Source organism: Leptinotarsa decemlineata, unplaced genomic scaffold (genome assembly GCF_025532065.1).
Source record: "Leptinotarsa decemlineata unplaced genomic scaffold, Ldec_3_MD MMD2_tig00026314_RagTag_RagTag, whole genome shotgun sequence".
Lineage (NCBI taxonomy): Eukaryota > Metazoa > Arthropoda > Insecta > Coleoptera > Chrysomelidae > Leptinotarsa > Leptinotarsa decemlineata.
This window is the reverse complement of record NW_027412684.1, coordinates 5,632,378-5,646,142: the sequence shown is the minus strand read 5'-3', so window position 1 is coordinate 5,646,142 and position 13,765 is coordinate 5,632,378. Positions and strand designations below refer to the sequence as shown.

General features: G+C 33.6%; 1 protein-coding gene across 2 annotated transcripts in view; it reads right to left on the bottom strand.

The window, feature by feature from the left end:
- LOC111504605 (uncharacterized) overlaps positions 1–13,765 on the bottom strand; it is a 346,996-nt gene that overhangs the window by 265,361 nt on the left and 67,870 nt on the right. The window contains exon 1 of one of the 2 annotated variants that reach the window (XM_074181483.1): positions 6,035–6,457. The exons of the other annotated variant lie outside the window; for it this stretch is intronic. The gene's annotated coding sequence lies outside the window, so the exon portion shown is untranslated. Of the gene's footprint in view, positions 1–6,034; positions 6,458–13,765 lie in introns of those variants that run through there. 2 annotated transcript variants of the gene reach the window in all.

The window sequence follows — 13,765 nt, the reverse complement described above, 5'->3', positions numbered from 1 at the left end:
TATTCATTCAAGAATATACACTTTCATGTTTTAGTCTCTATTTAATTCATCATCTTGATAAATAAATTAAAATGTGTGAGGATTTTTTCAATTCATTGAAAATAAATATGACACTCTATTTTGGGATGATATTTTTACATCTCATGAATACATCGGAAGTAGTCAATCATTTCAAAAAAATTGTTCATTTTCGACTTTTTCCAAATTCATTAGTTCCTCCTTAGTAATCACTTCAACATATCAATAAGAAAATTATAAAAACGCAGTTGCTTTCCCACCCAATAATCCACAAAAAAACAGAGGTTTCCATTCCTTACGATCACAACCAGAAAACGTCGGAAAAAAAATTTCACCTTATGTGAAAATTGTTAAAATGGATGAATCGAAAAGAGCGCAAAAATTCCAGTTAAACATTGATAAACGTCAGAAGAACTATAACATATAGAAGAAAATATATTGATGATTCAATTTTAATTATTACTGTCACAATAGAAGTAACATTTTGAGAAAAAAATATCTCATTCAGGTTCGTCATTTCTCCGTAATATAAAGATGGTCGAAATAAAGGAGTTATATTTTCAGGAGTGATTTATTTTTGGGAATGAAAGTTTTTGGCTTTCTACTACTCCATCTTGATAAAAAAATGTGGAGGAAGAAAGTAATCAATTTGAAAACAAGTAACTCTATACATGGATGTGTAGATCATGCAAAGAAGCAACTTTCAGACACAAACTGAAAGAAAGTCCTCCTGAAACAGCTACTTTCATATGAACATTGAATTACACGAAAGAAAAAAATTCTTTCGAAAATACTTTTACTGAATTATACAGAAGATACTTTTCTCTACTCAGTTTGTATTCCAAACATTTGTTATGGAATAAAATTCAGATATCATTCACAGGAGTTCTACTTTAAAAGAATGGTAACAAATTGCATTTACATGAAACACTGTCATCCTAACTGGTAGACATCGATATTTCGCCATAAGACACTTGCAACAGTACCAAATTGGATAACATTATAGAAAATACACACAATTCATTCATGAATTACGATTTTTTATGTCACTGACTAAGTTTGATCTACATATGTCATCGATGACATCGTAATGACATTAATTCACCTATTTGATTAGATCCCAGCCAAGAGGAATCTTATTTGAATTGAAGGGGTTATATTTTTAGGTGTGATTAATTTTTCTACTATTCCATTTTGATAAATTTTTTTTATCGAGATGGAGTAGTAGAAAGCCAAAAACTTTCTTTTCCATAAAGATAGTCATTCTGAAAAAAAGAGACCTGGAAAATACCAATGAAAATTGCTTCAGTCAGTGCAATTTTTGCCTGAAACTGCGTCAACATATTCACTTTCAACTTCTCGTCAGTCAGCAGTTATTTGAATATTTCGAATGAGTAATCACAAAAATCATTGAATACCTTTCAAATATTAATTTTATTGAAAGTAATACTACCATACCCCAAAATTTGATCAATAAATTCATATTTTTCTACGAAAACTTTGTTATTGAGCAATACCATGACGGCCACCAGTATGATAAAAGCACGAGTCTGTAGAGGACGATTATATATATCTCTTGCTGGTTACTCGATTTGAGTTTAAAAAATGTTCAATCATCTAACAACATTTTTAGATCAATTAGCGAGATATTCTCAGCTGAATGCTTTGATATAAAACCTAAATATCTTAAGTTAGGTGTCTCAGGGATTTCAAATTATTTTATATATTAGATAATGGAAGTCCGAACTAGTGAAATTCAAAATATCTATTCTCTAAATATGATAAAAGAGAAATAAAACTTCCCATGCTCGAATTGAACCAATTTTAATAATGACATATACAGGGTGTTCTTTAAACACATGCTAATATTTAAGGAGATAATTCTTAGGCACATTTTAAGAAAAAAACTTCCTATGGACGTATGTCCTAAACGCCTTAACTTTTGAGATACAGGGTGGCAAAGTTTTCAAAAATAATCCGTTTTTTAATAATAACTGAGATAATTTTGTAGACATCCTTGGCATATTTGGTACATATGTTCCATGCCTCAAGGCGCATTTTCTGATGTACACAAATTTGTATTTTTTCAAACAGTGGCATCCCTACGGGTTTCCATTGAATATTTTTGGGGAAAAAGTACTACGCCAATGCTTTCTTTTCAAAATAAAATCATTTTTAAAATCCTTATTTATTTTTGAGAAAATTTGATCTCCTGGTATTTCTTTGTCCGACGCATGATTTTCACTCAAAAAAAATAAAAATCACCAGAAAGCAAATTAAGAAATTAGATCAATTCTAAAATGAATGAGAATCTAAAAATTGCTTCATAACCCATTACCAATTCCCTAATAGTATTTGAAAACATAATCTGCAAAAAAATAAATTTTTCACAAAAACGAGTTTTATTTTATTTTGTGACAGTAAGTCTAAACGAATAGCACAAATTTGTTAATTAGTAATAATACCAAAACTGATTATAAAAATTATTGGAAGTTCACTTAGTATGCATGCTTCCGCCCTTCTACGCATGGAATTGCGCACCCGTTCAAATATTCCCGGCGTATTTCGTATAGTTTCACACGAGGCAACCATTCGCTCTCTTAAATCTTCAAAAGTATTAACGGGAGTTTTATACACAAGAGTTTTAAGGTGACCCCATAAAAAAAATCTAAACTGTTGAGATTGGGGGATCTTGCTGGCTATTGCTGAGGTCCTCCGCGACCTATCCAACGATTAGGATAAACTGTATTTAAATGGTTTCGGACAATTACACTGAAATGAGCAACACTGCATCGTGCATGTACCGTATTCGATTCCTTAACGCAAGTGGCACATCTTCCAATAACCCAGGTGAGTCTTCTTCGAGAAAGTGTAAATAAGAACGACCATCAAGGCGTCCTGGTAGAAAATGATCACCTATAATTCCTGCCCATACATTAACCGAAAATTGGTGTTGGAAATGGGTTTCGGTTATTGCATGGGGATTTTCTTCAGCCCACACATGATTGTTATGGAAATTTTGAATGGCATTCCGAGAAAAATTTGCTTCGTCTGTGAACAAAATCTGTGTCTCATACTGCGGATTTAGTGCAATACTCTGTAGATACCACTGACTGAAGTTTACACGCTGTGGAAAATCTCTGGGGAGTAATGCCTGCACTCTTGAAATATGGTATGGGTATAACAAAAAATCAACCAAAATACGCCAAACCATTTGATGACAAATATCCAGAGTTCTAGTGATCTTCCTCGTACTCGTCTCAGGTTGTTCCTCAATTTCTTGCAGTACCGCTTCCTCAATTTCAGGAGTTCTTACTACACGAGGTCTACCTTCCGGAGTCCCTTTCTTGAAACTACCAGTTTCCTCAAGTCGACGATGAATATTTGAAAAGGTTCGGCTATCTGGTAAGGCACGATTAGGATATCTTTCCTGATGAAAGCGCCTGGCTTCTGTTGCATTACCATCGGCAAGGCCATATACGTAATGCATTTGCGCCATTTCCGCATTCGTATAATTTACCATATTTACTGATATTCAGAAAAACAGCGGACTACCAAAATAACTTCAATAACACTTCAAAATGAAACAAAACGCGCTGTGACAGTTTCTAACACCAACACCTTACTTTAAACCAACATCAATATTAGCTACTGACGTTTGTACATACAGAGAATTCGTTTTTTATTGCTATGGTGTGTACGCTGTTTTTTCTGCTTTTAATCTTTAAAAGAAATCACATATCAACAAACTCCATATTTCCAAGAGGTGCAGTAAATAAATTCTGCTACACGTCATTTATTCCAGGATAACTAAATTTATGTTTTCAAAAATTATTAAGCGGTGCTGTGTTATGACGTAATTTTAATTGAGAACAGTGCATCTGACAACAAACAAATACCTTTTAGATCCTCAACTATTTTGCAACAAATCTGATCTCTTAGTTTGCTTTCAGTCGATGCACGATACCGCATCAGATTTTTAAGGAATTTATCCTTAAGTAAAGCGATTTTTAATTTTTTGAGCGAAAACCATGCGTCGGACAAAGAAAACCCAATAAATCGAATGTGCTCAAAAATGTATGGAGATTTTAAAAATAATTTTTAGTTCAAGATAAAGCAGTGGCGTAGTATTTTTTCGCCAAAAATATACGTTTCAAAACTCGTACGTACGCCACTGGCAGAGAAAATTAAGAAAATTGTACATCAGAAAATGCGCCTTGAGGCATGGAACATATGTACCAAATATGCCTAAGATGTCTACAAAATTATCTCAGTTATTATTACAAAACTGATTATTTTTGAAAACTTTGCCACCCTGTATCTCAAAAGTTAAGGCGTTTAGGACATACGTCCATAGGACGTTTTTTCCTTAAAATGGGTCTAAGAATTACCTCCTTAAATATTAGCATGTGTTCAAGGAACACCCTGTAGATGTTGATTAACACAAATATGTCAATTTCACGGCTGTCAGTGTTATCTTTGTAAATTTTATTGTGACAAGAGTTTAGTCGCTGTAAATTTTTTTTCTGATGGCTGAATCTTCAAATTTTTCATAATTTCATTGATTTGGAGCAAACAATTTGAGTGATATCAAGAAACCCCAAATTTTATCTAGCAATACCATGAGATCAACCATTCGATCGTCGTACTCGTGATTTTATTTATTACTGATTGTCCAATTGGTAGTGCTCAAACACAATAACGTTTGAGTTCAAAAAGTGGAAATTAATCTGAGTAAATTTTTGGATCGCGTGATTTTGTAAAACTTATTTCCTGAAATATTCTCAGTTGAATGCATCGATATAAAAAACAAATTATCAACTCTCAAATTGAATCAATTTTTATATTGACACATATATATGTTAATCATTCTGTCTCTTTGAATGTGATGATTCAATAAAAATATCTAGTTTGTCTGATTTCAACCTCAAAACGGTTCAAAAAAATAATATCTTCTTTGTAGGATTATTTTTGGATTAATAATTAAATTATGGAGTTGAACAACATTTTTCATGACCTTAACTTCCATAAGGAAATGTGGAGTACAAATTGGGAAAGACATTTTATGAAAATAATCAATACAATTTTTTGTATTTTTTTCACTATATAAAGTGTTTTACAAAAACCGCGACACATGTTTCGCTATACAATAGCTTCTTCAAGCATAAATTCAAACTAAAAGTTACTTCTAAATTACAACCATGGCGGTACAACTTTGGTTGTAAAACCAGGGTGTTACGGCCAGTTCTATTCAATTAATACTTTTTTTGCCACTGTCTGTAGGAGAGAATGCATGTTGCAGATTGTTTTTATCTCCAGGCGTATATTTGAAAGAAATCTCTGTTACAATTATTGATATTTTTTAAATTTATTTTAATAATTTACTGATCACAGCAGAGGAAATATTCTTTTTTTTTGAGAGTTCTATATTACTTATGTAATGCTGGAGAAATAAAAAAAATTTACTGAAAAAGCTTCTCTACTAAAAATTTTTTTTTTCTTATATACACGTTCATCAACAATTTTTGCTAATTAGGTGTACTATCCACCACTTATCAACAGAAATAATTTTCATCATATTATATTTTGATATTATTTGACATTTCAATCATTCATTGAGCTATAAGTGAACTTTTGGAATTATTTGTTATGACTTTTTAGATGAATTTGATATATTCATTGATTCTCTGATTTACACTTATTTATGATCAAAAAGCAATGAAACTTTATTCTTAAAATTCGTAATTAAACATTGTTATTTTTGAAAATGATCAGATTAATTTTTATTTTATTGAGTCGAGAACTCAATCAATGAACTTTTATAATTTTTACATATTCATTATTTCATTGTCTTCCAATTGTTTGGTTCAAAACAATGTACACATTGTAAATTTATCAACACCGTTTGTAAATTTTTATATCACCAAGTATATTGGTCTTGAGAAATTCCAATTCTCATTTTTAAATCATCCTTGACCTTGCCCAAAATCTCTCATCATAAAATATAAGAACTTACTTGTTTTGCTAGCCAGTAATCCTTAAAAATACTCCAATCTTTTTTCTCTAATCACCACAACCAGAAACCGAAAACGTCATAGACAAATTTTCACCTGTCGTGAAAATCGTTACGAATCCAACTTTTCTTTTTCTCGCGTAATAGTGGGCGTGACGGATCGGGAAGAGCGCGAAAATTTCAACGTTCTGTAGATTCGAATCCAGGACTGAAACTGAAGACTGTTTGTCGCCGGAGATTCCCGGCAGAATGTGGCGCACGCCCCCTGCTAAGGCCTACGAGGGTTCATCAGGCCGGGGTGTTCTTTGAAAATTGACCATAGACAGGTGGAAACATTGGGCGCCCACAGCGAAAGGAAATTTCTCGGGAAATATAGGTTGTTAGGGATACCCGTTGAGGGTTTTTTGAAACCCCTGGCGGAAATACTTTTGTCGGTGCCACTGGCCATATGAGATTTTTAATCGGAATTGAAAATTGGTATGTGGAAAAAACAGTTGGAGAGCAGATAGTGATGTCAACATATACGTAAAACAGACTAGACAATCTTCAGAAGTCTCCAGAAACAGTTAGGATTTTAATGATTTTTTTTGTAAAATTTTTTATTTATTACATTATACGAAATCAGAAAATTTTTGGAGTAGAGACATTCAATTATATTATATGAAGAAAATTTATTACATGTTTCACACAAAATGATATTTGTATGAAAAATTTAGTTTTTCGTGACTTTTTTAAACTTCATTTGTATTAGATCAGTGCCGAAGCCTTCGAAAACGGTAAAAAGTGAAAGAAAATGGAAAAGGAGAAAAATATATCAAATTAAATGGAAAAATAATTTACGGGCGATTTGAGGTAGGGAAGTGAATAGGAATGAGATTTTATCGCGCTTTCCGGCAAAACTATGAGCCCTATAAAAAAAAAGTTTGCAAAGTTGTAGGCAATTGAGATCTACAACTTTTGTATTCACACTTTTTCAAATAACCTCAAAATCTAAAAGTATTCTACAAAAGTTTTTTTCGTCGCCAAATTTGATAAAAATTTACCTCATTGATTTCCTCACCTCTGAGGTTGGGTTAATATCGGAGAAGCATCCTGATTTTCAATCAAAAATTTCCACGTCAAAATAGAAAATGAACTTTTTTCGCATGTTTTTTGTAATATCTATGTTTCATGAATTTGATTTTTTTTGTTCATCATTGTAACATGGAGGAATCTTACATTTTTCAAGTAATTGAAGTGGAAATTTTTAAAAATAGCTCTGAACCAAGTATACATAATGATCATTTTTTTTTCGGATTTGAACTTTTTCGTTTATTTGCATTTTCTGAGAAGATTTGCAATAGTAATGTATACTTTTTTATACCGTCAGAAGAAAGAAATTTCAACGAACAAGAAGCAAACCGATTAATGAATCAGAATAAGAGAGAATAATGAATATTTTGAATTAAAAAAAGTACTGTGTGTTTGGGACATGAAAAGGTAAGTTTTACTAAATTTTAAAAAATTTTAAAAACAAAAAAAAATTGTAGAAGATAAAATAGAAATAAAAAATCCAAAAATCGGTTCTTTGAATTTTTCGTTTGAATTTTGAGGTAATGTGAAAAAAGTATAGATATATATTTGTAGATCTTCTCATTACCTACAACTTTGCTATTCAACTTTTTTTTCGTAGAACTTGTAGTTTCGCCGGTAATCGCTATAAACCGTTTTTTACCCATGACAACTCATCCCCTTCCATTTCCCGATCTCAGATCACCTGTTAATTAGTTTCCCTTTTATTTAAGTCATATTTTCTTCCTTTTTCAATGGGTTTCATCCTGCTACCATTTTTTATTTTCTAAAATTATCAGCACTAGACTATATCACACCAACATAAAATGGTATTCGATAGATATAATAATAAATCTTTAAGTTACTCTTCAATAAATCATTTATTCGGGGGATATATGTATCTAAAGACATGTTTTTAGAAAACAGCTGAAGGATGCGTCATTTTGATGGTTTTCAAATAATTATTTCCTCTGTTAACTCCATTCTTCGACATTATTTTTCTATTGCTCAATTTGAAAGTGAAATCTTTCAATTTATTATTTTGCTGCGTTCTCTGTCAGTGGTAATGTAATGAGTTGTAGATTGTTTTCTAATGACCCCTTCTCTCTCAATACATGTTGGTAGTCTGCGATGACACCCTCTCTGTACTTGAAATAACATTCCAAGGTCGTTTCGCATGACTTCACTATATAATATTATTCTATTCAACAAAGCATATCTTGTGTGTAAACAAGGATTTTTAGATACCCCTACAGAAAGAAATCCAACGGATTCAAATTCGGGAATCTCGGTGGCCATATATATGGCCATCTATTATAGAAAGTATGATTTAGATAGTACTGCACAATCGAACTGGAATGAGGAGGAGCGGCATCATGCATGAACCACATATCTCTTCGGGTTTGCAATGGTCCAAATGTCCACTCAAATCGTTCTGAAGTTACTCCAAATAATGTTCGCCATTCAATCGGCCATGTAGAACGAATGGACCTTTGAGATGGTTTCCTATGATGTCAGCTCAAACATTCACCTTGAGTTTCCGTTGTTGATTGGTTTGCAATATCCCATTGGGATTTCCTTTGCTCCATATGTGAAGCTTATATGAGTTATATGATATCATACTGAAACCAGCTTCTTCAGTGAATAAAACCCGATGACTAAAAGTCATATGCTCTCTTTGTTCATCCATGATTCAACTAAAAAGCGTTGTTCACGCTACACTTGTTCACACAAGAGATACCTTGTTGAATAGAATAACATTACATAGTGAAGCAATACGAAACGACCCAGGAATGCTATTTCAAGTATAGAGAGGTTGTCTTCGCAGACTATGAAAATGTATTGAGAGAGAAGGGGGCATATCGAGCAGTTTTCGTAGCGGATTTTTCATTTCTGTTTGTCGACCATCGGGGGTAGTCCGTTCCTGACTTTGTAGCACAACAACTGACTCCTGCATTTTAGCTCATCAAAGCAATTCATTTGTTTAATCAATCACCAAAATTTGGTTGATTTTGAAAATTCACTTGAAAAGTTAACTGATCACGATGATTTGCGAACATTTATCGTTCTTCAAAATCCCCAATAGTGATTGTTTCGTGAGCGAAACCTATTAACAAAGCGAATATTATTCAACCACCGTCTAATACCACTATTGTGGGTTTTGAAGAACCATAAATCCTCGCCAATCATATGATCAGTAGAAGTAAGACCTCGTTAATTCTCAACGTACAAAATGAAAAATGTCTTTCTTTGATAACTTTTCAAGTGAATATTCAAAATCAAAATCAAAATACTTCAAACTTCTACAACCTTTGGAATAGTGATACAGAAACAACAAAGTGGATATATAGATTTTCAAAGATGATTGTGAATTGATGTATGCTCATAAAAATAATTATTTTTAGTATATTTGTTGCGGAAGAAATACGAAGTATCCAGAACGGTTTCATCTCATATTGAGCTTCTATTAGAAGTTTGAGATGAAGTAGTGAAGTTATCTGAGTTTTGTGCAAAAGTTTTAGGTATCAATGCATCGGGTTCTTTTAAGATATTCTTCAATATACAGGATTTCAAGTAGTGAAGTATCAAAGTTATATTCTTTTATAGGAAATGAGATATTGTGATGCACTATTTGGAACCTCTGGTGTAGTAATGAATATTACTGGAGTTTTTTCCCAACACCAAATCGTTATTTTAACACCTTGACACGTGTTCCGATCACCAAGAGAAAGATCAAACTAACAGTTTGTTTGATCTTCCTCTTGAAGATGATCACTTGGTGATCGAAACATCTGCCGAGGTATTAAAATAACGGTTTGGTGTTGGGAAAAAACTCTAGTGAAAGAAATGAGATATATTGGTTTTCGTATTGGGATAAAGTCATGAAAGTATTCAAAAAATAATTTTTAGGGTATGGGAAGTATGTAGAATGGTATGGGTATATACAGACCAGTTTAGGGCTGACAACTTCGATTTTTTCGTAGAAATGTTTCTTCCTGGAAATGACGAAAATAACTGGAATACACTGTGTTATGTCTCTTCACAAATGTGTTTGCATAGAAGATTCATCTAAAACATCTGTTTTTCTCTACGGGTATAGAAGGTATTTATTCGTTTCTCGATTCATACAATCAAAATTCATGAAGGACATACTTGAAAGTGTCTTATCGTTCTCACCCTTTCAACGAAACAAATCCCTGGGTGCGTCATTGCGAACCATAATGTAGCATAGAAAAACTGTAAGAGCTCTTCTGAAAAAAAGTCAAAGTTGCGAAGCACTAGTCACTCCCAATTATGATTCCGCGGCTTCTATAGAAATGCTAATCAAAGGAGGAGGATTTTTTCCATCAACGTCAGATACAATTCCCTTTGAGGACGTCAACAAAGACGAATAACAAAACCACATGACAATTATAATCCCTATCGGATAGGGAACGTGAAATATAGGTCATTAAAAAAGAATATAAAATGTTCTGTGAGTGTTTCGCGTAAAGAACGATGTGTTCGTAACGAAACTGGGGATTCGTTTTGTTTTTTCGGGGTTAATATTTTCGCATCCAGCAGATGTACAGCGGAGCTTTTAAGCATATTAAAACTGATAATTGGCTGAGAAACTGTTGATTGATATCACCTAAAATTGAATTGAAATGAATATTGATCTGGGGAAAAAGACTAGAACATATCCTAATGCCGCTCTTTTAGGATATGTTAATGTACCGTGTAGAGGACGTTTACACAAAATTGATTTAAGAGTATTGTCTGTCACAACTCAGTACTCGCTTGGTTTATCAACGAGAGGATTTTATTCGCTGTTTCACCCATTCATCATTCATCTAAAATAATGAAAGAACTCATGTAGAAACTTGATTAAATATTTATTGTAACGAAACGGGGAAAATACTTCAGGAATAAACTTACACTAGAATGTTGATCAAAAATACAATAAATCACCAAAAACTTACAATATACTGCCACCCAGCAGAATCGAAAAAAAGATGTGCTACATTTCTGGAACCTTTTCTGAGGATCAATAGATACTGAATGAATTTCTCAATACTGTCTGTTTTTAATCTTAACCTTCCTCAATAGTTATGAAGGTTTTATACGCTGACATTGCAACTTTGATCCGGTCACCCTACTGAGGAAAAATGCTCAGTAGGCAATTTGTGCAAAGTTTGCGTATTTGGTGATTGTTTTATATTTCTATATCCTGTGATCGTATCAATTTTGATGTCTATGAACTTGGAATATTGAAAGATGGAATTCTGAATACTGAGTGTTTTTGTTTTATAATATTGAAGTTGTGGTTGGAACATCTTTCAATTTATGTATTCGCTTAAATGAAATTGAATTATTTCCATATTTGACAGTGTATTACATTCATTTGATGAAACCATCTCAGAAATTTTGTTTCACAAGGATGCCGCTATCCGAATGACAAAGTTCTTGAAAAGTTGCACCAATGATGCAAAAATGCACCGTTTTTTCAATCGGCGAGTGGTTTTTCAGAAATTATTGAGTTATTCGATAATAAGTTATTGATATAAACAAACATCATTTTTACTTTGAAAAAAAGCAGTTACCTAAAACTATTTTTTATTCATAAAGGATCAGTTCACTTCCCATACGGTGAATAAAAAAAATTATTAGAGGTCCTATAAAAATTCTTTTTACTGTATTATATTTTGATTAAAATGCATAGAATATCCCTGTAGTTATCATTTGGACCTCTTTCACTAATAAAATATTTTGTCAAAAACTCTCGACCTACGACACCCTTGATAAAAATAATAAAAAGATCCTATAAATTTGGCCCTCAAGGAACACTACTTGACAATGTCAAGTTGGCACTTGAATTTTCACAATGTTGCAGATGAACTAATATTGAGTAAATTTCATGCGACAGATTACGATTATCACACCATCTATCAACATGTGTACAAAGTTGAGTGAATCTCATTTCTCGCGTCGAAAGTTTTTGATGAAACAAAAGCGAATCTTCATTTTAATCGACAATATGAATTGACTTTTTTTTCACGACTGAATACAAGCACTACAGAGAAATCCTTAGGACGCTCTAAGAGCGGTGCCTGTACGTATGATTTGAATTGCTGGAGATTGAATTCATTTGAAAAAACGTTTTCAGGAAGATTATTTCACATACACGTAGTTCTCCAAATGAAAGAGTTCATAAGCAGTAAAACCCGAGTATAATGAGTTGAACCTCAAAACGATAAGCAGCCACAGTCCGTCACGTAAATCTGATATGTACGACTATTGGTGAAATCAAATGTGCAAAGTCACTTGGATACCTCGCGTGAAAGTACCTATAAAAGAGAGACAAATCTCCAACCAGACAATCAAGGTTGCCAGTGATGTTCGAGTTTCCAATCAGGTGGATGACCTTTTCGGGAAGGAATCCAGCAGCTTCATGGTATGCTTAGGGGCGGAGCTCCATACATGAGAACAATATTCCAAAGAAAGTCTGACCTGGGCTTTATGAAGCATCAAGTTGCTGAGGTGTGTACAGTTTTCTGGTTCGAAACAGTGTTGAATTCTTTTGAGAAGCCGCTTTTGCAATTCGAAGTCATCTCTAGATCCTCATTGATATATGAAACCTCCTGCTGCCAGTGAATATGTGCATCTGCAGCCGATGTCCAAATGGAGTAACGAGATTGGTGTGCTGTCGTCAGCAAAGCTATATATTGAATTCTTGTGTTTTTCCAATGAGTCGTTTATATACAATAAAAAGAAACTTGTAGACAATATGGATCCCTGGGTAACACCAGCATTGATGGTGAAAGTATTCGAGAGATATCCTTGCAAAGCTCCTGGCAGGCAACGTTCTTTAAGGAAGCTAGAGAGCCATACAATAAAATGATACGACAAGCCATTGCACCAAAGTTTGGTCAGCAAAATCCCATGCCACACATAGTCAAAGGCCTTGGAAATATCTTTCACAACAGCCCTTGACTCTCCATGTTTCTCGATTGCCTCATTCCAAACATACGATAGAAGGTCGCATGTGGATCTTCGTTTCCGAAAGCTATGTGGATGGTCGGTCAAGATGTTGAAGCCTTCTAAATATTTAGGGATATGGTGGTTTACGGCTTTCTCCATGATTTCTGATATCACTGATACACACACTATGTGATCTATAGTTGTTTGGAAAATCCTTCTTGCCCTTTTTGAGAATAGACTGAACACGATAAATATTCCAGCAAGAAGGAAAAACCCCTTTCTTGTAAGACAGGTTGAGTAGTCTGCAAAATACTGGTGGCGCACTTCTCAAGTACGATGACGGGCACTTCATGAGGACCAGACGCCTTGTTGATAATGAGTTGTTACAAAGCTCGCCTGAATAGACGCTGTTGAAAAGTAATTTCTGGCATTGTGGATCCTAGTGTGGTAAAAGTGAGTGGTGTCTTTCCCGTAAAACCGACTGTGGATTGAGACGCAAGTTGTTCAGCAAGTAGATTTGATTTTTCTATGACGGTTGTTGCAATTGAACCACCCTCTTGTGTTAGTGGCGGAATTGAAAATTTTGTAAACTTTTGATTAGCAGCTTTAGTTACCACCTAGAATGATCTAGACCCGTTGGAGTTGGCAAACAGTTCTTTACTTTAATTTATTCTGATTTTGAAACTGTGCAAGCAATAAAGAACCTAGTTCTATTCACGGCAC